General features: G+C 44.7%; 1 long non-coding RNA gene across 1 annotated transcript in view; it reads left to right on the forward strand.

Annotated features, from left to right (window-relative positions):
- LOC119403929 (uncharacterized) overlaps window positions 1-24,971 on the forward strand; it is a 148,254-nt gene that overhangs the window by 75,851 nt on the left and 47,432 nt on the right. Inside the window, exons 2-3 of the long non-coding RNA XR_005186111.2 lie at window positions 11,150-11,193; window positions 11,836-11,921. This is a non-coding gene — a long non-coding RNA (uncharacterized LOC119403929). The remainder of the gene's footprint in view (window positions 1-11,149; window positions 11,194-11,835; window positions 11,922-24,971) is intronic.

The following is a 24,971-nucleotide window of genomic DNA, read 5'->3' on the forward strand; positions in this document are numbered from 1 at the left end:
GTTAATGAAACTGCCAGTGCACTAACATGCTTATAAGCGCCATTTCTGCGCGTCGTCTATGCGAAACATTTCTCTTTTGGTTCATCAGTCATCTTACTATTCTTATTAAAGCCTCTTACGAGCTTGTCCGGGAACATCTGCTGCGTGGCTTTTGCCGATATATGCATAAAGAAGCAGCGCTAGACACCTGCAGCGCGACTCGAAGTTGGAGCTACGGGACATTTTCGGGCAATATACATATAGCTAAGCCACGCCTGTGTTTTACGTGCCACTTAAAGGGATCCTCCAACGCTTTTAGAACATGGTCAGAAAACGCTGTTCATTGATAGTCAAGACCCCTGTGAAAATGTGAGCCCAATATTAGAGCGCAGCACGCGGCAAGGAATTTACAAATACGATTCAAAGACAGCTAGAAATCGCTAACTTATCTCTCGGCAAATTTCGTGATTGACAGGCCCTACTACGTCATAGGCGGGGAGGACACCGCCATTGGCTGATTTTAGGGTCACCAACCGTCCCGGATTTTCGCGGGACTGTCCCGACTTTCTATACAGCGTCCCGAGTTCCACGCCGTCCCTGTCGGGACCGTTATATGTCCTGGATTTGTTCCGCACCGTAGTTAAAAAATTTTATGTGATCCAACGCGCACAAAATCGCACAAATCGCACGCACCAAGCAACGTTGCGGTGGCTACGAGGGGTTTTCGCCACTTTAGCTGAACTTCCGCGTGAAGTGGGACAACTTTTACGAGAACATTCTCCAGCAAGAGAAGGAACGAATACGACTTTTAAGGGCTTGTTTCTTAGTTAGACACAATATTAATGAGAACTAACAGACAATAATGGCAAAGAAAGTATAGGGGATGTTATTCGTTGTAATTAGGATAAAGTGTGAAGAAAGTAAAGTGGACGAAAAGATAACTTGCCGCCGCCAGGGACCGAACCTGCGACCTTCGAATAACGCGTCCGATGCTTATATATATGAAAATGACTGTTGATTTTCCACTGCCGGAGTATGATCGAATTATTGACTTTATTGATTATCAATGATTCCCCAATACTCATTGACTTGCTTCAATACTTCGTCAACAACATCTCTGTTGAGCAGTTCGCAATAAAAATGTTATTGACTCACTTCTATCGAAATACCATTAAGGCAAAGTTTCCTCAATAATATTTCTGTTGAGCAATCTGCAATAAATATTTCATTGACTCATTTCAATCGAAATACCATTGAGGGAATATTTCCTCAACAATATTTCTGTTGAGCAATTTGCAATAAATATTTCATTGACTCATTTCAATCGAAATACCATTCAGGACATAATTCGTAAACAATATTTCTGTTGAGTATTTTGCAATAAAAATTCCATTTACTCATTTCTTTTGAAATACCAATGCATGAGGACGTAATTCGTAAACAATATTTCTCTTGAGCGCTTTGCAATAAAAATTTCATTGACGCAGTTATTTTGAAATACAATTGAGGAAATATTTCATCAGTATTTCTGTTGAGTAGTTTGCAATAAAAATGTCATTGACGCAGTTATGTCGAAGAATCATCGAGGCGTTATTCACTGCCGATGGAGCTGTCGTGCGACTTAAAGTAGTTCACGCGCCACAAACCCCTGCTAATTAAGCCCCATTTATTTCACTTAGTGCAATCGATGCCTCATAAATGTTAATACTGTAGGTCAGTCCAACACACACACACACACACACACACACACACACACACACACACACACACACACACACACACACACACACACACACACACACACACACACACACACACACACACACACACACACACACACACACACACACACAAACGCGCGTCCGCGCTGGTCGAAGTCTTGACTCTGACAAAGGCTGCATGCCACGGCCAAAACGTTCACAAACCAGTATAATGAAGGCAGTTTTCGTAAGTACGCCCTTTCATTTCTCCAACCATATGTGCACCGGACCTACAGAACTTCCTCGCGCCCTTACCTTTGAAACTCCACGTTTCTTTTGTGAACATTCGTCGCAGTTCGCTCTTCTCGACCGATCCTGTATTGTAAAACCAAGGCCGGTCTGGAGGCGCGCGCTCGCTACGCGCCCCCCGCCCCTCCCCCCTGGTTTCGCCAGTCGTGTGCGTGTCGGTCGTTCTCATCGTTATTTACCACTAATGTCTTATTTACCCATCTGAGGACAGTTTTATAGCGAAAGCTGTTATGAGATCATTTCACCGGCCGTTTTTGGCGCCGTAGTTGTCCGCCGCCGCCGCCGCCGCCGCCGGTGTCCGTAACCAGTATCGCTCGAAATAAGAAAAAAAACTAAATAAGAAAAAAATTCCACGATGGAATGAGGTTCGAACCTGGGTCCTCTGCGTGGGAGCCCAGTATTCAACCTCTGAGCCATGCCGGTGCTTGAAAATACTTTGCTAAAAGGTACTATACAGGCTTCATGTCGGGAAGGAACCACATTAGCATATGCAATATGGCGTGGTAGAAGAGTAAAATAAGCACCAAGCATCGCACAACGCGAATTATGTAACCAGGCGTCACACACTGCGAATTGCGCAACGAGTATGTTGTTGAATGCTTCCAACCCATTACAAAGGACCCTGCCATAATTCTACATCGTCATCAGGCACAGCATCAACAAAGTGCGCGTAATGCCTTACATGGGTTTAGCAGGTACCAACGCTCTCCGTAGAATGACGAAAAATGGCAGAGTGCCTGCTGCCCTACTTCTCAAAAATTACAATGATTTATAGCGTAGTGGGTTCCTCGCAAGTGCACTTGGATTGGTTGCCAAGGAAGCCCATAAACGCATGATCCACTTCCTCTGGGTCTCAGTAAAATTACAATGATTTATAGCGTAGTGGGTTCCTCGCAAGGGCACTTGTATTGGTTGCCAAGGAAGCCCATAAGCGCATGATCCACTTCCTCTGGGTCTCAGTAAAATTACAATGATTTATAGCGTAGTGGGTTCCTCGCAAGGGCACTTGTATTGGTTGCCAAGGAAGCCCATAAGCGCATGATCCATTTCCTCGGGGTCGCAGTAAAGTTCTTCGCTCCCCCCCCCCCCCCCCCCCGTCTCTTTCCCACGTCAACGTATGTTATACAGCATGACGGGAGTAGGAAATAGCGACCGGGCGTCGCCCAATGCAAATTGCATAACTGGTGGGCCGTTTAAAGATTCCAACCCATTACAAAGGGCTGAGCCATAATTCTTCATCGTCATGAGTCGTCGCGTGAACAAAGTGCACATAATTCCTTACAGACGTGTAGCTGGTGCCTCGCTTCTCCGCAGAATGACGAATAATGGCTTAGTAGGTGCTTCCAAACTTCACAAAAATTGTGATTTATGGCGTAGTGGGTACCTTTCTAGTGTACTTGTATTGTAGCCCCAAGAGAGCTTAACGGGCTCTAGAAACGCCGCTCTTCCAGCTTTCGCTGTGACTGTGCTGCGGGTTTAGCGCAGGCCTGGCGTTTTTTGTGTATGCACGGGTTCTTTAACTCTAACCCTCCTGGGATCAATGATGCTATAAAAACGCATCGAAACGCATTGTAAATTTTGTCTTGTACTTATAGATCGCACTTTTAACGAACACAGTAACTCACAAAAGAAACTAAAATAACTGCAAGGACTGTATAGCCTTTCCGCCTTCGTTTCTCCATTGCCAAGGACAACGTATTTCATGGAATACTGCAAAGCGCAATGTCCAAGCGGTACAACGGTCACGCTGAACACAGGAAAACAGCCTTTTTGAAGACATAAATAGCAGAGTTCAGTGCAGTATTGCTGTTTTTGTTACTATTCAGTATACGCAGTACGTTGGCTTTCTTTTCGAATATAAACGAACTTGCCCAGAAACGAAGTTTGTTAAACTACTATTTTGTCGATTAGCTGTCGCCTTTCAGCAAATAGGTATTTTCTCCTGCTTTTATTACGACGGCGTGCAATGTACTTTTGAATAGTGTTTAAATGGGCAATTTCAAATTGATAGTAACTTGCTCGATTTACCAGTCAGGTGTTGCAATATTGTAATGTGTAAGTTCATGCGCAGTTGCATTAAGTGAGCGCTCGATAACGCTTCAAGTTTGTAATCACATATTTTGGTGGTATTCATAGGGCACACATTCCACATTAAATTGTGATCTGCTCCTTTAATGAGGGTGCCATGCAGGTCCTTGAAATGATTGAAAACCCTTGAAAATGAAAAGTACATTTTTAAAGCCCTGAAACCCTTAAAAACCCTTGGAATTTCTTAGCATAGAGTGTCCAAAATTGACAATACTAATTTCTTTCTGTGTTCGGTCAACATTTGTCTAGCAAACTGAGGGAACATGTCGTGCTCATTGATGATTCCGCTACTGTGTTTACCTTACTTGCATCACTGCTTGACCGATCATTCATTTCGTTTCCGCAACTGTCGGTCCGCCTTCTCACCCTTTCTCTTGATTTGGCTCCTTGGGACTCGACTTCACTTCCAGCGCTTATGCTAGTTTCTCTTCTTCTATAGCAAGCTCACTACGTGTGATAGATCTTCTAGCTCAACAAATATCCACTGTCCTATAATGCAGGCAAAATGTGAAAAAAAAGTTGATGCTTTGTGCTAGAAAGCAAGTACTTCTGACTAAAGCTGACGGCATTGCTGCTCAGGCTTAGTGATTGACTCCCATGTAGTGATTGTTATTGCTCTTTTGTGTAGGCAAGAACCTTGACTTTATATGTAGAGGATATTTGCTAAGTTGCTTGCTCTACTGGCATAAATCCAAGTCACACTTGACTCAATTGTTATCAAAGCCCAAAAACAGGAGAAGCATGATGACTGCATGCAGTCAAAAATGTATTCAACGGTCAAATTGTAAAAATGGGGGATAAAATTTTGAAGCGGTCATTACCATTTTGTTGTTTAGCACGTCAGTACTCGGAAAAAGTAGAAGCGTCGCACATCACCGTCATAAAACTGAACAGTTTCTCAATGCCTGAAAATGTGAGACGGGGGAACTGAACAAGATTACTTATTTAATATAAAAGATGTCCCAGCAGCTGCATTAATGCTGAGAATTTTGTGCACAGTAGGAAGCTAATGTGATCAGGTAGAGTATCGGACGCATTATCTCAAGGTTGTAGATTTGGTCCCTATCAGCAGCAAGTTGTTTTTTCATCCTGTTTAATTCATTTGCATTTATGTCATAAATACTACTCTACAGTTAAAACCTACAAATTATGTCCTTTATACTTTCCTTGGCTTCATTGTCTCTAGGTTCTCACTTGGCTGAATCCCATTTTTGTATTTCAAATGTATAAAGCTGGTCCGTATTGTTTTGGAAACTTTGTTAGAGCAGAAAATTGGTACTTGTGATGCTGCCTTCCATCCTCCAAGAACCTTCTATAGGAATCCTTGAAGATCCTTGAATTTGGGCTTTGAAACCAGTATGAGCCCTGTTCACTCCTTCTGCACATTTCTTCCCGTAGTGTGTGTGCCTTGTCAGCCGTGTTTATGCGCTTTTTTACCTCTGATACCTGTAGTTGTTTAAAATTTATTTAATTAAAGTGGTGCTTTACATAGTGTTTAACTTGTTTTGTCAACTTGGATGCGGTTTGCACATTACAGTGGGAAGTTCTTGCTATGTCAAACCACAAATACTTAGAAGCTTGAACAAAAGTTGTTGCTTAAAAATAAATATTTTACTTAGAAAACGGTTCTCTTCTTTTTTTCCCAAGTTACACGGAAACTCGGCTAGTGTCCATTAAAACAAGCTAATAGAGAAGAACAGAAGTTCATGGCAGTGTTAATGTGTTGCTGCTTGGCATGTGCCTTGGTGTCGCCAACCTCGGGTGCAAGTATAAGTGTCGTTTACTCACAGGTGTTTGCCCCCTGCAAACACTACCTGAATGGACAAAGGGAGTCATGTATACTGCTAAAATATGACCTGTGTGAATATCTGTTGGTAGATGAGACTGGTATATAGCTTTGGCTGTGATAGACTTCGAGATATAATACAGATTTGAGTAAGTTTTAAACATTACCTCCTTTGCTGCACCTTACAGCGTGTGAAAAACAAGCAGTGAATTCATAAACGATGATGCTAAAGGTTTTATTCCAGCTGGCAGCAATCTGAAGCTATGTCGCTTAATTGAGATTATTACAGCGAAAGCTGTTATGAGATCATTTCAACGGCCGTTTTTGGTGGCGTAGTTGTCCGCCGCCGCCGGTGTTCGTAACCACTATCGCTCGAAATAAAAAAAAAACGAAATAAGAAAAAATTTCCAGGATGGAACGGGGTTCGAACCTGGGTCCTCTGCGTGGGAGCCCAGTGTTGTACCTCAGAGCCATGCCGCAAAACGACGCTATACAGGCCTCATGTCCAGAAGGAACCACATTAACATATGTAATTTAGTGTGGTAGAAGAGTGAAATAACAACCGCGCACCACACAACGCGAATTCTGTAACCAGGCGTCCCACAATGCGACTTGCGCAACGTGTGGGCTGTTGGATGCTTCCAACCCACTACAAGGGGCTCTGCAATAATTCTTCATCGTCATCAGGCACAACACCAACAAAATGCGCATGATGTCTTACATGTTTTAGCGGGTACCACGGCTCTCCGTTGAATGACGAAAAAGGGCATAGTGGCTGCTGCCCTACTTCACAGAAATTATGATTTATAGCGTAGTGGGTTCCTCGCAAGTGCACTTGCATTGGTTGCCAAGGAAGCCCATGAGCCCATCATCCATTTCCTCAGGGTCTCAACAAAGTTCTTCCCACCTCTCTCTGTCTCTCTTTCTCACGTCAATGTATGTTATATTGCATGGTGGGAGAGTTAAATAGCGACCGGGAGTCACACAATGCGAATTACGTAACTGGTGAGCCGTTTAAAGCTTCCAACCCATTACAAAGGGCTGAGCCACAATTCTTCATCGTCATCAGTCGTCACGTAAACAAAGTGCAGATAATGCCTTACATATGTGTAGCTGGAACCTCGCTTCTGCGCACAATGACGAATAATGGCGTTGTAGGTGCTTCCCAATTTCACAATTATTGTGATTTATGGCGTAGTGGGGACCTTGCTAGTGTACTTGTATTAGTAGCTCCACGAGAGTTTACAATGGGACTCTAGAAATGCCGCTCTTCCAGCTTTCGCTGTGTCTGTGCTGCGCTTTCCGCGCAGGCCTGGCATTTTTTTGTTGTTTTTAAAGCATGGGCAAATGAAAATGTAGGCACTTGGGGGCGATCGGAGATCTGTTCGTTCCGCTTGTTCGTTCTCATGGGGAAGAACAAGCGCGCTGATTGGCTGAAGCGGGAGATGCCACTCAAGGCCGGGGGTGTCGCCATTTCTTTTTTTTTTTGCTTGATCTTTTCTTTTTTGGTGACGTCATATTCGCGGCATAACGAGTGGGGTGATCGGAGATCTCTGTTCTGCGCCGTTCGTTCTGTACCCATTCTGGCGGCGTACGCGATTGGCCGAAGCCGGAAAAAACCACGTCTCTGAGGGGCGTAGCCATTTTTCTTTTTGCTCGATGTTTTATTTTTTGGTGACGTCATACCGCGTCATAACGAGCATGTCGTCTGCTACAAACGAACGGAGCGCGAGACCATTCACACAAGTTCTCTCGAGCGAACAAACGGCTTCGCACGGCATGATGCGGCGGTTGCGGCTGCCGCAACAGCTGATTTTGAGAAAATGGCGCTTGCGACGTGTGCTTCTCTTGCGGTTGGAGGTGCGAGATGCGTTTGAAGACATGAGTGAGTGCGGCGTCGCTTTCTGTTCTCGAAACGAACAGTGCGAACAAAATGAACGGGCCTGCCTGTGGTCTTACGCGCAGGGACTTAGTTCAAAAGCGCTACCAGCTACTGCCACGTGTCGTCCCGGTCCTCACTCGTGAACGACGGCCCCAGTGAACGACGGCGTAGCGATCTGTGGGTGCTATTTTATAAAAGCCAGCTGAAGCTCCTTTTGACGATTCGACACCCGGAAGCCAAGCCAGACATTCCGGTGGGACGACATCTTGAAAAACTGCGCCAACCGCTACTTTTCTCTTTTTTTTTTTCGCGTGCGTGACTTCACATAGCGAGCACGTTAGAAAAAGTAACACTAATAAATATCAGCGCTCAAACCTATTGCTGTTTCAGAAACTGTTTGAGCTTGAAAAGAAAAACAATATCTTTTCGTATAACAACTGTATTTATTAGAAGGCGAGAAACACTTCGTTTTGAAATATACGGTCCCCTTGCCGAGGACAAACGATGCGCGTCTACTTCCGGAAAGCTCGCCGCTCACCGCTTGACGATTGGCTGTCCTCTTCCTCTCGGCGGAAGAGAGCTGCGGACCGCCCACTTTTGTGACTGTAACACCGCCAGAACGAACGCGGAACGAACAGAGATATCCGATCCCCCCCCTTCTGTACTGGAGGCCCAAGGTGACCTAGCTAGGCCTGCAGTACATATGTACTTGCATTTACATTTGGCCGCTTTCCCAAATCAAGAATGATCTCAGTCAGGCTGTGAGCGTCACCCATGTTTCACTGACCTTTCAGTGTTGAATGTGAAAACCCTATCAACAACGCTTCAATTTAACGTTCACCGTTTTTTCAACAATAAATCAATATTGATTTGCTTAATGGTCGTTCAATTGAAAGTCGTGGGCCAATTTTCAATACTGGGCAACAGCTTGCTCAACGGTTTTTCTATTGATCCACAACGTATTTTCAATTGACGTTTCTTTTTCTTTCAATTATAAATCATTGTTGATTTGCTTAATGGTCGTTCAATTGAAAGTCGTGGGCCAATTTTCAATACTTGTCAACAGCTTTTCTCAACTGTTTTTCTATTGATCCACAATGTGTTTTCAGTGCCATCTGTTGACATTGCTCAATAACTTCTCTATGTTTTTTCAATAAAATTTTTGTAAGGTTATGTATACCACTGAGCTACGGCGGCGGTCATCCTCCCGTCGACTTTATTGGGTATATATGTGCATTTAAACCTAGGAGTGTTAGTCAGCGCCAGTCGCAGCCATGGCGGCGAGTGTGGAACACTCTTTTTCTTCCTGTTGGCGTCACATAGCACGTGATCTTTTTTACGAGCTGGCAGCTGACCAATAATTCCTCGCATATTACCTGAAGGCATCAAGTCTGCCAGAACGAGACCCTCGCTATGATTGAAGGAAAGAATGACTTTTAAGGGCTCGTTTCTTAGACACAATATTAATGAGAACTAACAGACGATAATGCCAAAGATGACATTCTTTTCGTCCACTTTACTTTCTTCACACTTTATTCTAATTACAACCATTAACATCCCCTATACCTTCTTTGGCATTATTGTCTGTTAGTTCTCATTAATATCCAGCAAGAGAAGTGTTACGAGCAACACGTAGCCAGCGGAAGCACGCGTCCCTTCAAGAGGCCGCAACAATAGAGACATAATGCATTTTTCTGGAATATACCACAATAACGAAAGCCGATTTCGCTGGATCCCTACGTTATACACTCTTGCAGCGTACACCATGGTGTACGCGGCCACCATAGGGTGGCACCACGTACACTACATGCTCATGATCACGCCGAAAGTGAGTGACGCGTTCAAAAAAAAAAAAGAAAAAAAAATAATCAAGAAAGAGTGCTGGAGGTCACGACTAGCACTGACGTAGTTCTTGCCCCTTTGTCGTCCCCCTCAGCGTAGCTGTCAGCGCACTCGTCGGGACGAAAGCAGGGAGGAAGCGCTTAAAGCGTGCGACAAATCTCTGCACCTGCGCGTGTACTTTTCTGATTTGAAGATTTTTTTTTGTAGCAATCGATTTGTGAGGCAACAAAACCTATAGTGAGGTCATCTTGATGACAACTTAGAAAGGTGTTACAGGGCTCCTATAAAGGTGTTTCACTTCGATAACTATCTTTTCTTATTGGCCTGTGAACTTTTTATAGGCGGCAATTCCGTCACATTTTTCCCAGGCACGCTTCAGGGAATGTATTACCACATGATGAAATGAAACAGCCCTAAAAAACGTAGACACAGCGGAAGGAACGTAAAAAAAAAAAAAAATCAGGACAGGTTTTTTTCGCGCTGTTCCATTTCATCATGGAAGTACACCAACTCGCCCAACTTTCCATCCTCCTATACTACCACATATCTGTTTAACTTCTCGAAAGCAATGAGTTAGAACTTTTTGGTTGGGTCGCAGCTTGCGTAAAAGGCCCTAATAAGCAAAAATCACCTCAAATGTTAACTTCCTACTTCACTCAACTACAGCGGATGATCAAACAGTTCATATTAGTGGACAGCAAAGTTTAATCCCTCACTGCATTCGTGACTTTTTGTGGACTCGCATTTGAGTGTTATAGTTTGCACATACTAAGGAGAGTAGCTCCTAAATAATAGACTATAATTCTACCTCACTGGACGTGCCAGGCACAAATCGCGGTCGCCGAACCGCGCCGCGCGTCGGGTCGTGAGCGAAACGAAGCTCTTTGATATTTCGCACTTAGCACGACAGAGCCCTGCAATCAAAATGTCTTTCGTTAGCACTTATCCGGGCTCGACAGGTTTTCGAAATGCCCAAATGGTTTTCTATGGTTTGAAAAGTCGTCACGAGAACCCCCAGAAGCGCTCGAACTTGTACATTTTTGCAGCACTGCACCGCTGTTTCCCCACTCAGGGGACTTCGCAAGCCGTCACCGAAGTTCACGGTTTCGGCTTTCACACTTCACGTCATTCCATACGGCTTATGCTGAGTTGCTCGCATAACTGGGGCTGTTTCGCAACTGTTGCGCTTTAAGCAACACTTGCGAAAGAGTGTAGGCTCTATTATGCTCCTAATTAGTTCTGCTGGTCCCTCCTAGCTAACGAATACTTTTTATAAAGGGCTCTGAAACAGCACTTCAAATATTTTGTTTGCTTCATTTCCGCGTAATGGCTACATAGTACAAAGCTATTTTATGTTCTTCGTGTGCATGTAGTTACGAAAGAAATGGAAGGGACACCACTATATATACTAATGAGAGCCAGATCTATACTGTTTCTCCTATTAGACTTGACATACTGCTCGTAAAATGACAGGATATGGCTTGTTTAGTATAAAAAATAAATTATATATATTGAACGTACGTTCGTACTTGCTTTTCGCAATACGTAATTTTTTTTTTGCAGGCGGAGGACGGATGAGCTCTTTCGCCGATACACAAGGCTTGCCGGTACGTTTTTTTCCCATTCGTGTCTGTCTGCTAGTATCACTGATTGCAACGTTGCTGCAAAGGAAAAATACAAACGTCCTGTTGCATAAGGATCGCTGGGCACAAGGGCTCTCGGGTGGCGTTATCATATGTTGCGTTATAGCGTACGCCGTGTTTTCTGTGTGCCGGCAAACTGAAATAACGTTTACCGTCAAACTTTTTCGCTAGAGTCAACAGCTGTGTACACCCTTTCACTTCTCCATGTTGCAACCACAATACCGCGGCATAAGCGTAGCCAGTAGCGTGGTGTCGGTGCCTGTTGAAGAAAGTGCCTCATGGGGCACCACCAGTTGTATAGCAACCTCCGAGCAGCGTCTCGTAAAATTGCAGCGCTTTATGGCTAGGCCGTCGTTAACGCGCGTCCCGTGTGAGTTGCGGCTGCACCGTTTCGGGTACGACTGCAGTGTCGTAATTAGATTGGATCGAACTTTGAGCGCGTGCCAACGTCTACTCCCGCTGCAAATGCGTGTCGAGTGTTTGTACACTGACGGCGTAGCAACGCGGCGCGGCTTGAAAGATGAATGACTACTTGAGCGTCCTGTTTAATAATGATAAACAAACATTGCGGATTGGCATGTCTAATATTTGCGGTTGCCTTATTAGGTGTCTTCGCCACGTGGCCATTAATCAGCAGGACGGCGGGATAGAGGAGGCCGCATGGGCCACATGAAGCGAGGCTGAATATTTGAGTGAGTCGCTGCATCTTCATTTGTGGTGACAGACTACTGTACACGCGCAGGCCATGCTGCCAAGGCATTACATTAACGCATTCAGTTGGTTGCCCATTGGATCACGCGTAACAACAATTTAAATATAAATAATCTCTTCAGTATTAAGATCCTAAATTAAAGTACCCAATCGCATCTAAGTTTTTCACTGAACTTATTAAACAACAATTATACTACAGGTGCTACTACGTGTTATGTTATACAAGTGTTCGAATGCTTATGAAAAGTAGCGCGTTTTACTAAGCAGCTTGTTTCACGGAGAGGTATAACTAAAACGCAAAAATAAAATTACAGAAGACAAATAAGGCTGCATCAATGTGCAATCGTATACCGTTGTGTAAATTTTTGTGTCGATTACCTATCCATTTAATAGTCAAGCATTTACTCTACAGTGTCAGTTAATAAATTATCTGGTTAATTGTGTTAAATTACGTCCACTAAGACAAATTGAATTGCAACCGAACAGGAGTAAATAGATGTCTGCTTAGGAGACAACATAAAGCTAACCCCACATTGCAGACAGCATCCCGTTGAAAACGCTAGTCAAGACCACCCCAAAGTGCTTCACGCAGGCTTCGCTTTAACGCCGATGTGTATATACTTTTTGGCACACGCTGAGGCCGATATCTCGAAACTGGGGCTATCGCTGCAATTTCTGATATGCAATCACTACCTTACTATTCAGCATCATTTGTGAGATTGCAACGTCTTTACAAAAATACATAATTACTGTTCCTAATTAGTGAAGATTACAGTTACTCACCAGGAATATATATAGACATTTTAAAGGCCAACTCCGGCGATTTTTCGAGGTCGATGGATCTCAATGAAATTCGCTGGGTACGTTCCTTTGCACGTTTCCGTCATTTATGCCAAATTACAGGCTTGAGACATGCGCAGATTGTTTGCAAATGAATTTTGAAGATTGTCTGCAAACGCCCTCCTGGCTTCCCACAATTATTGGCAACATTGCGTCTGTGACGTCAGTATTGGCAAGGCGGCGGAAGTGACGCAGCCGAGGGCACCGCTAACTTCGGCGCTTAGGCCGCTACAGCGAGCGTCTGCTGTGCACAAGGCGACAGACAGCGTTGGTTTGGCCGGCGCTTCGCTGGTCGTCCCGGCTGTCAGTGTTTTCATACTCCGCGCCAGCGTGACCGGCATGCCTTGCACGACTTCCGGTTTGTTCGTAACAACGTCTACGTCATACGTAGACAGTACACTCGGTTGGGTTTCGGTTTCGGTGTTGCGCTTTTTTGCTTATTTAAAATTATTCTCCAATTTGCCGAGTATTTCTGCTATCGGGCCCGTAACAGGAGCGTCTCAGGAACATAAAAGAACCATTACTTTGACATGGCCAAAAAATCGCCGGACTTGGCCTTTAGGTAAGTAATTTTGCTACTTCCAGGAATGTATGCCTGATACGGTGGGAGAGCGTTATGTCACGGGTGGCATTTGGAAAATCTCTTCAGAGGAAAGACAGGAACGCCAGGCCTCCGCGGAAAGCGCAGCACAGCTAGTCACAGCGAATGCTGGAACAGCGGCATTTCTAGAGATAAACTCTCTTGGGGCTACAAATACAAATGCGCTAGCAAGGTACCCACTACGCCATAAATCATAATTTTTGTGAAGTTGCGAAGCACCCACTACGCCATTATTAGTCGTTCTGCGGAGAAGCGATGTACCCGCTACACATCTGTAAGGCATTATGTGCACTTTGTTGATGCGACGGCTGATAAAGATGAAGAATTATGGCATGAGTCCTTTGTAATGAGTTGAAAGCTTTGAACCACCCACTAGTTACGTAATTCTCATTGTGTAACACCCGGTCGTTATTTCACTCTCCCCCCACGCTATATAACATACGTGAGCATTAGAAAGAGAGAGAGGGAAACAACTTTACTGAGACCCTGAGGAAATGAATCATGGGTCCTTATGGGCTTCCTTGGCAACCAATAGATAGTGCACTTGCGAGGAACCTACTATGCTATAATTTATAATTTTTGTGAAGTAGGGAAGCAGCCACTATATCATTTTTCGTCATTCTGCGGAGAACCGTGGTACCCGCTAAGCACCTGTTAGTCATTATGTGCACTTTGTTGAAGCTGTGCCTGATGACGATGATGAAGTATGGCTGAGCCCTTTGTAACGGGTTACAATCATTCAACAACTTACTCGTTGCTCGTATCGCAGTGACGCCTGCTTGTTATTTTACTCTTCTACCACGCTATATTGCTTATGTTAAGGAGGTTCTTTCCAGACATGAAGCCATATGGTTTTTTTTTTTTTTGCAAAGGAGTTTCGAGCACTGGCATGGCTTTGTGGTAGAATACAGAGCTCCCACGCAGAGGGCCCAGGTTCGAACCCAGTTGCATCCTGGATATTTTCTTTTTTCTTATTATGCGCGATAGCGGTTGCGGACACCGGCAGCGGCGGACAACTATACGGTGCCAAAAAACGGCCTTTGCTGCAATCTCATAACAGCTTCCGCTGTAAAAATGGCAAGGGTGTACTTCGCTCCGAGGGTGCACTTCAGATTAAACTCATGCGACTTTTTTTTGAGCAATTATTATTCATTCTCGCTGGACCTGATCATGGGCCGTGTCTCTCGTTCGAAATAAAACTTCAAACTACGTTGATAAGCTGTAGCGCATTCATCTTTCCGATGGGTCTTGTTACGACATACTATGAAATAATTGAGTTTTCGGGCTGGCTCGTACTTAATTGGCACCGCCATCCAGTATGCTCAATCAATAAACAGCACCTACGCTTCACGAAGCTTCGTTCACGGCGCCCATCCGGTCCACTGCGTGCACCTGATCCTTCGTCAGTGGCGGCCTCAAACATCCATCTGACTTCATGGGAGACTTGCCTCATGATGCAAAAAATTGATTTCCATTGTTCATGAACTCTCGTATGCACCTGCACCATCCAAAATGATTGTTTATTAGTTCTTCCATTAATCACCGCAAGCTGTTCCAGTGATTACGATGTCAGAGTGGTATATAGGATGATGCACCTTCACTCCAACCGAGACAAAGCCTTAGAAGACAACCCGGTGTAAGCTGCCACGAGTTCATCTAGCTTGCTGCTTCACTTCATTGCTCTTTACTGCGTAAGTTGGAGCTTACTTTTGTCCCTATCGCCAAATGGTGACGTATGAGCATTTTAACAGCGAAGCTGTTTAACAAATCGTTCCTTGTCGGCGAAACAAAAAAACTATTATCGCCACAGACGGGTATGTGCCACAGAAATTGGGCAAATCGCACTAGTCACCACTGGTCCACTAAAGATGAAGGAGAGAACTGTTAGCCCAACAAATGGCTGCGAAGTGACAACGGCGATCCGAAGACCCGCAGTACGTACAACGAGAGAATACTAGGGAACGGGAAAGGCAACGGCGGCTGCGAGAAGGCTCCGAAGCGATAGAAGGCCTGCGCGAATAGGCGACGTGCCTGTAGATCTATGAGAGGTGCGAACGCTTGGTTTCACCGCGAGGTTCTGTCTCTGCAGTGTGGACATCCGTGTCGTGTCTGTGACTGTCTGTGGTTTAACTCGAACCTCTCTGCGCTGAGAATAAACGTAGAAACAACCTAGCATTACGTAGCTAAAGCCTAGCAACGACCTCGAAGCAACCTAGAAAAAAGCGGCATAACCTAGAAAATGCCTAGATACAACCTAGAAGCAATCAGATTAATATTCAGAATCGTCCGGTTTCGCTGTTTCAAGCCTTGTGCGGCTTAGCGTGAGCTTCGCCATTTTTTTTCTACTATGGCATTGCAATTATACAATAAATTCGCTGAGATTCTGGCGCGCGACTTTAAGAGGGAATGGAGGGCAAAATCGACTGAAAACACGATTTTGTAGTTTTAACATCACAATATGCCAGCTTCCTTGGCAAGCGCTTCCACCAAGTGGCACCTTGAAATGCTCAACGAAAAGTATTTAAAAATATCTCCAAACGCGCCTACATCCGTGACTCTGGCTACACGCCGTGCAACTTGGTGTTATGCATTGCAATAAGGACGTATGTGTTTACATATATATTCATCTAGAACAGTAGGATATCTAGCTAAATGCATGATTTCAGTAGTCAATGCGAGGCTAAAACAGGGCCATGATAGTCGTGGGAGTTCACGCGCGAACATGCGTTTACGTGCTCGTTCCCACCGTTACAATACGCACGTTCTGCTTATGCGTGTGGCAGTCATTACTGTTTAAGAAGGCACCCAGCTTCTGTTTATGGTACGGTCAGTTATTACAATGACAGCAGCAATGCCAGAAAGAAAGTCTTCGAGGCCCTAGGCGTTAGATCAGGGGTGTTTTGTGATGCTGGGCTAAGAATGATGGTGCACGAAGGAATACGCGAGGCAAAGTTTGGGATCCTGAGAGCAAGAAAAGAAGGAAAATCAAGGCGAGTGAGGGAAATGGTTTCAATATTCAGGCCGAAGAAAATCATTTTGAAGATGTGACTTGTGAGATAGTCAAAATTTAGGTAAAGTTTTCTGAAAAGAATCACTTTTGGTCAGAAAAGGCACATTTTCTCTGCAACCATTGCAGGTTTTATACTGTAATATATGTCAATTCTTCCTGAATACCGTGGACCCCTGTGAACCAAATGAAATGTTTTGCGACCGGGTTTTTGTTTATTATTAGAGCTTTTGTTCAGGAAGAAATAATAAAATTCAAGTCCTCAGAAAATAACTTTTTTTACTAAGAAATGGTTAGCCTATACAGATAATATTTTACTTTACAAGAACACCCTAGGTACCTCGAAAACGATGAAAGTTTTGACCTTTGTACCTATGAAATGTTTTTCAAAAATGTTCCTTCAGAAATAAAGAAATAAGAAAATGAGCTTTTATATCTTAAAGGGGCCATGAGACCCAATTTTCGATCATAACCTGTGTTATATGGGTTAATCCTTACCCGTTCACAAACAACCTGATGAAATTTTAGCGCATATCGTCGAGCACGTAATTTATAACTGAATATTTTTATAAGCACTCCAGTGGCATGAGAGTCGGGCAAAACTGACGCGCTCGCGAGCCGTGACGTAACAAGCTGCTTGCTTCGAGGGCCTCTGCATTCAGGCGAACAATTTCGTTCCGTGGGCAGCTGCGCATGCAATCGAGCTATTTCAGCTTTCTTCAGCTTGGCATTAAAACTGAAGGATTTGCAGAGGCTTAAACTGGCCGGAAGACTGCAGCTCTGCTCCATAAAGCGCATGACGTCACACACGCCATGGTAAAATGTCGGACGCCAGCGGTAAGCGGGGCTTAGAGCCGACTTCTTCTAGGGCCCATTCTGCGCTGAAGTATTCTTTTACAGTCCATGTTTTGTATATGTACAGGCACAATAGACCCTCGTCTTCCATTTTTCGCTGAAAACCGCAAACTGTTGGGTGACCGTGACATTGCCGCTTTAAGAACGGTTCCCTGTTTTCGCACTATAATTGACATACGCTTAGCAAACTACAATTTCAAAAAGTGTGGAGAATTTTGTTGAGTTTCATTCAAAACAAACAAACTTATACGCAGTAGCAGCTCAACACCTAGATTTCCCATCAGTCCACCCTTAAGATGAGGCTGCTTGAGTAAAATACGTACTACATTAGTCAGCCGATAAGGCTGATTGTGCCTAAAGCTCATCAAGCGGTGTCTTAGTCACCGATTTTGATAATCAGTGTGAACCAGCTCGGAAGTTCAGTTCAGAATTGTTGCCCATCGTCCAGTTAAGGTGTGCAAATTTGTAATGTCAGCGCATGAGCACTGGGAAAAAAGACAACACTCCTACGCAACAGCATTAGCGTGATCGTAGCCGCGCTCGTGCAACTGAGGTTCGTTTGTGAACACGCAGTTCCTCGAAAAAAAAGAACAAAAAACAGATTGCAGACCATATCGTGTGACGAGCGCTGCTCCCTTTCACTCAAAGCTTTTCTCGTTTTTAGAATCCTCAGTGTAAATTAAGTGAACCAACAAATTCCAGTGCACAGTAAAGTATAATAACACAAAAAAGAACAATATGTTGTGCAGAATCCTTAGTTATTTCTTATGTTTCTTTTTCTGGGTTTCAAAATTGGATTAATGCGTTCAAAAATATAACCACTAACAAGGACGCTTTGGCATAGCAAGAAGTCAGCAGCGCCTTCGCACTGTTAAGTTAGCCCAGTGGTTGGTGTAATCACATCACTATGACGCACTACTACACTCTTAATCAAATCCTGGCTAACTCATGCCCTGTAGGCGGGACGCTTCGAAACTCAGGAAAAATCCCGGCTATAGTAGGCCTTCGAAAAGGAGTTAGCCGTGACAAGTGTATATAAAAAAAACGTGCACCCTTCACCGCCGCCTTATAGACGGCCTGCAGTATTAGTGGCGCGTCGGTGTGGGCCGCGTAAGTGAGAATCCTGGCTACAGCTCAGCGTATGCTGCCGCGTGTTATAACTTGTCGGCGCAAGCGTCGGTGTATACGCATGCGCCGACAGCGTCAGCCGCAGAGGCGAGCTATGCTGCGAGGAGGTATACGCATGGAGCTAACTATACGCGCTCTCTCTTGCGTGCGTGAGAGAGAATAGGGGCTGCTACGCTCTCCGTTGCACTCCGCTTCTGCTGTTTTTGCGCAGAGAAATGAAAGGGAGGTAAAAACGAGAGTTCGAAGACATTGTGCGACGGGAAGGGGATTGCGTTTTTGGCGCGATATGAGTTAATTCTAGCGCATTCCACGACAGCGGCGGATGTTTGATAGGTTGGTGTGGTTTGTTGAGCGTGCCGCGTGAGCCTGTGCTCGGCCGCCATGGAAGAGTTCTCTTATCTCAATATTGAGGGGGTGTTGCGAGGACATAGCGACATCCCCTTGCACGTACAATACACGCAAGCTGTTGACGCAGGATTACACGACGCTTTCGCGCCATTTCTGTCTAGCTGGTGCGCACACTGCGGACACAGCCCGGCGCATCATACCTGCCTGGGTGAGTGCTGTTCTTTCTTCACATATATGTTCATGCTGTTAGCGTTCACATTGTTGCATGCTTGCGCTTATGTATATGAATGACGGCATTGAACTGCTAGAATATTTTTTCGACGGCTTTTGAAATAACTATACGAGTGTACGTACGAGTAACTATACGAGTATACGAGTACTTATCTTTGTTGTAATCGTCATCCGTCTCTATAGTCGCGCACGTGTTGTCGTGCTGCTCGCATTTATTGTGAACTCTCATACAGTTCAGACGCTTTCGTCGATCTTGACAGGTGTCACTGAGATAATCACTTCGTCTTGCTTGACAAGTTGTGTAATTTTAGCTCTCGCATGGCTTCTTATCCCTCGGCTAGCAACTGTTCTCTGCATTTATAGTCAATGATACAACGCGGCATTAAAAGCAAGCATATTTTTGCTAGCAGTTGAATGATGTTAGGATCTGCTTTCATGGTAGGTCGTTATACTTCGCATTTATATTTCTTTTTTTACCTTTGGGAAGCGGAAAAACTTTTCCACAATCAAAAATAAAACTGCACTTACGAGTGCCGAAGACGTTAGTACCGTTTCATGGGATCAGGCGCTCATAGATACGACTCGCAGCATGTCTTGTTTTTAGGAGGCAAAATCAGCAATTTCACTTTCTGGATAGCGACAGTCTTTAAAACGCGGTTTGCAGCCTAATTTCTAACATGTTTTAAAGCCAGCCTCATTCATGTTCGTGAATACATGTGCATTTACTGTGCTCCTTCACTGATTTCCGTGGTTTTCGATCACATTTGCCCATTGGTCTTATGCAGTGCCAAGTCAAGTGTGGGCAAGTACATCAGTGCATCATGCACCGGCTGTGGCGCCTGTGCAAACGGCAGATCTCGATGAAGGTAAAGTAATGCGTCATATCTAATTTAGGCGTTAGCTAGTTGATGGCATTTTTGTTCTCTCATCTATCATTCCATGCGATGCAACAGCCATATGTAACCGTGGTTGTATAAAAGTACTGTTTTTCTCGTTGGCAGCTTATTATTTATGTTAAATTGCTCATTCTAAATGTTATTACAGAGAAGTGAAGTGGGTACAGCAGTCGTAGCAAGGGTTATAATCCTCGTTCATCATCGTGTTAGTATACACAGAATTTGAATACGTTTCCAGGTGACAAAACCTTCTGACACAAGAGCCAGGCGCAATTTTATCGAGCAACTGGCCAGGAGCTCACACCTTGCAGGGTCTCCAGCAGCAGCAGCAGCAGCAGCAGCAAGCAGCAGAAACACCGGCCGTGGTGTTGCTTACAATGCCGTAACTGAGCATATACGATCTTTCTTTGTGTTTTTTATTATTTTGTGTGTGTGTGTGTGTGTGTGTGTGTGTGTGTGTGTGTGTGTGTGTGTGTGTGTGTGTGTGTGTGTGTGTGTGTTTCACTCCCATCTAAATATCGCAGCCGAGCATTGACCCGCCGCAGCGAATTAATTTTTAATCATTCATTGGCTCCTACCATTCAAATATTCGCCGTTACTGGCATTCCCCTGGTATTAAGAAAATTCGTTTGCAATATTGTGCAATAGCGTGCAACCAAATTTCAAGGCAAGTTTACCTGCCACTTTATTTACTTAACGAATGAATCGTGAGTCTATTGTTAAACTGCTTTCCTTGTACGTGATTCTCATCAAATTACGGCTGTGCTGTGGTTTTGACTTGCAGCCGACATTCGAAACAGAGCTTCACTTTTAAGAAAAACTGGAAGTTTCATGGAGAAGTTCGACAAGGTGAAAGTAATAATCGGTCAGATGTGCAATGCCCGCATGTATTTCGTGGAGATCGATTAGTATATCTGAGGAAATCATGCTACGCTTTCTCTCATAACTTCAGTAAGTTTATGGTTAAAACGCTATTAGAAAGCTTCATTAGCAACTTCTGAAAACACTTTCATATTTGTAACTTTCGTGACGCTGTCTACACAAAATTCGACGAGGTGCATAACAGATTGGAAACGTCCGTTTACCAGGTAGAAGTTTTTGTGTGATGGGCGAAAGCACCAGGTGATCTAAGAACATAACGTCGCATGTGTCCTCTGCTTTTCTTTTTTTTTTCTGTTAGGATGACATGCCAACAGCCCGCCCATCACCTGACCGCTGAATTTGGAGGGAGTACGACAACAAGGCGTTCTACTGCGATCAAGTGCAAGAGAAAGTGAAACCTTCGTTTGGCACACTTATAGAGAAAGCCCTTATTTGGTGCTTGACGATGTACTATGTTAAGGACCTCACATAGCCAAATGGGTATGCTCAATACTTCGTCTTGTGCAGAGTATTATGAACCCAGTTGTTTCCCAGGTGTTTTGCCGGCGGGAAGCTGCTGAAGACACATTGAAAAGATCAAAGGTATTCGTTAAGCACCAGAATATATTTGTCCAAAAAAAAACATCGGATGGCACGTTTATCGTTTCCTTCAGCGCTGAGCATTGCTTTTAGCGCGGTTTGTATTTTTTTACAATAAAGAATTATTTTTTGCACCTGAGCAGTACCTGTTTCTCGCATGCTTATACTCGCTAGACACAGCGGGTACTCTTGAACTATGAAGCTGGTATGGTCCGTGATGTCATTCTCAACCGAAATGATTCCGCTGAACGGTACATTAATGGGGAACGTGGTGCGTCCATGCTTTAAACGCCGCTACTAAAAAAAAAAACAATGCGAATTTTTATACGCATGTCTAAACACACTGCATGCTTATAGTTTACAAGCTCACTGTTAATGGTTAACCTAGGTACCCATCAAGGGGGAACTGAGCGCGAAAACGCTCCTATGTGATGTAATCGGTTCACGTTGAAAAATCCTTGTGGTTAAAATGAGGTAGTATTAGAATACGGTAACCAGAGCTTCGTGTGCACAATTTCTTGTGTTTGTTGCCACTGCGCAACTGTCAAAGACTAAACACTGGTATACGCACGTTACTTTCCGAATACAATATAGCGTACGTGCCCAGCCAACGCAACGTGTGCGTACACAATTCTAAAACTCTGTTAGCCAACAATCAACCACTACACGGCCTGCCACTTGACGTCAAGGGAGTCCGCATTTGCATAATTAAATAATATTTGCATAACTAAATTAATTAATATTTGCATAATTAAATGACCGTCCTCTGGAACGTACATATGTGCCAGCGCGAAGCGCGCACGCCGGTGGGTGTACCTCGTATAACATCGCTGCATTGGCTTAAAAAGTTCAGAAATCGTTAACACTCCATGTTCGACAAATGGCCAGTCTACGTTAACTTTCTTGCGATATGTCATAATTTAGCAGTTTAAGTTCCTCCTGACGACTGCCACAGTGGGGCGCAACCGCTTTGCATGTGCGCAATAAAAAAAAATCTAACTTGCACCAAAAGTTGCATCCTTCGTAGACCATACCTTGTCTTTTAGCATCTGCGGATAGCTCTGCAACACTAGAACCTATTACTCGATGGTGGCAAATTAATTTTCTGTTAATGCAGCACTATACTACGTTCTGGATTTCTGCTGTACGCAACGCGTCTCAGTAATCCGCGCATAAAAAATTAGGTGCGTGTATACGTAAAAAACTCCAGAAGGCTATCCCATGCAGTCTAGCACAACAAACATTGCCCAGTCGCGTGTGCATGCAAATGCAGCTGTGTGGATGTAGCTCGTAAATGTTTGCGTGTTCCGCCGTATTAATCACGGCGAGATTTGTAAAAAATGTATCAAAAGGTGAAACTTGTACAAGGCACTGCATGCTCATGAAAGTGCCTTTCGCACCAATGCTATACTTAGTACATTGCATGGACTCGCGCTTCCAGAAAATGTTTCAGTAAACTTATGTGAAAAATATAGCAGCTTTGAGATGAGTGTGAAGTGATTTAAATAGCGCGGCGGGACCGCTATACCAGCGTGAATCCAGACGTTCTCAAAAATATGGCCACTGATGGAGTCCTAACAGAACGCCACAAATATTTCTGCGATAAGTGCTGCCGGATATAAGATCCAGTCCATGTTAGCATCAAATTCCTGCCTGCGCACTGCGTGCCTGAGAACGGTGAACCACGAGCCGCGTCTCCAGCGTGCACAGCCCAATTCACGAGTCACGTATGTCGCGCGAGTGGCGTCCAACATAAACGGCATTTCCTCCGGGGCGCAGTCGGAGGAAGCTGCATGCAATCAGCGCCAGCTCCTCGCTTCTATGGTCGACGCAACGTCGCCCACATTTTTTATTGAAGCTAAAATAATGTCTGCTGGAATAGTGTCATTCATTTGAGGGGTAGCGACGTGAACTATCCAACGTTTAGAGCCAAGATGAGTTCCTTTACAAGTGAAGTTCATCTGCAGTGCGTGCACGGCGTACCGCACCTGCTCGGGCGTGTTCGCATATTGTTATACGGCTGACAATACCACGATTATCAGCGCATGTTCATCTCAGTGTGTAATTATTACGGGGAGAGGGTCGAGCCAACGACGGTAACAAGTAAAACATCCTGGCATATGAGCCTGAGCGGTTTGTTCTGAAGCACGGTCGACTACGGCTTCGAAATAAACTGAATAGGCTTAGTGACGATATCGGCTACCGGCCCGGTAACCGTCGGCGGTGAAGCGGCCAGCGACGTTACTGAGAACGCGGCGATTCTCCGTCGGTAATCGGCTACGCCGCTGTGCAGTTGGCGCGGATGGATTCCGAGCACACGTTCCACGGCAAGCGAATCTTGACGTTGAAACTCGTTCAATCCACGAAAGGCAACTGGCTGACGGCTAACATCAATAGAACTCGGGTATTATGCGCGCCAAGATTCTTTAGATGACACTGAGGCGCCAGTGCCGAATATATGCGGAACAGTTTTATCTTTTATACCAAGCCCGCAAATTCGCTTCAAGCATGCTCCCAGCAATAACTTGAGTGACCCCATATATATTTTCACGAATGTCATTTAAAAAATGCCTCCTTACGTATCAGTGAACGCTACATTTTAATACGACCTCCACTGCACTAATACGCCAGTGCACGTAGTGACGCATTGGTGCATATAAACCCCCGTTCTTTTACCACAGTGGCCGCGGCGTGATGTGGTGTAGTGGTTAGCGTACGCGCTTGGTGACCGAGTGTTCGCGAGTTCGAATCCGCGTGAGTCTACTGTGAATTTTTCTGTGGTTTACTTCTGAATGTAATATGTGTACATGGATTATGTATGTCATAAAACGTGTGTATAAGCCTCCAAATCCCAGAATAGAGCTTAAAAGGTGACCTAAACTCAAATTTTTTTTTCGCCGCTTCGTACACCGCCTATAGCTAGGACGCGCCGCAGCTGGGACGCACCGTGGGTAGGACTCTCCGTAGCCAGGACAGCTGGTCACGTGGAACGAGGAGATGTCTATAGCCGGCCTTCAACTAGCAGGGATTCGAGACGAAAAATCTCCGGCCTATATTGAGTCCCGCCTATGAGATGAGCCGCTAAGAAAGCTACTACGCCGAGGGACGGCTACGGGTGGCACCGCCTACAGGTTGTGCCGGCTAAACAGACAGTCTATAGGCGTTAGATTTTTCGTCTCGTTTCCGGGCTATAGACTGCCACTTTAAGCAGGACATGATTAAGAGTGTACTATTTCATTATTCGTTTATGAAATTTAATAATCGTGTCGCCGGGCATAGGCGTGCGCACGGGGCGGGCGGCAAAGTCTGCCCCATACATTGACTCAGTAGGGGCAGGGGGCTGCGTTGACCCTTCGCATCCCCCCCCTCACCCTGAAGGAGAACTATGCGCACACCTATGTCGCCAGGCATGCTTAACAAAACATTTTTTTAGCTATTCTTGGACAAATATCTTGCAGCCGAGTGTCAGATAGCGAAAAGGTTCATTCTGAAACTATCATCACGCTGGAGCAATTCTGCAGTGAATGCAGTCGCGCTAAGGAGGGCACGAGGCACGCCCAAGTGCTTGCACAATCACGCCCCTCTGTTCCATTTTCTGTGTCGGTTGCTTCCAGCAAACTTCCGCGGCCTGGAACCTCCGTCGATGCACTTAAGCTAATTACCG

Source organism: Rhipicephalus sanguineus, chromosome 1 (assembly GCF_013339695.2).
Source record: "Rhipicephalus sanguineus isolate Rsan-2018 chromosome 1, BIME_Rsan_1.4, whole genome shotgun sequence".
NCBI lineage: Eukaryota > Metazoa > Arthropoda > Arachnida > Ixodida > Ixodidae > Rhipicephalus > Rhipicephalus sanguineus.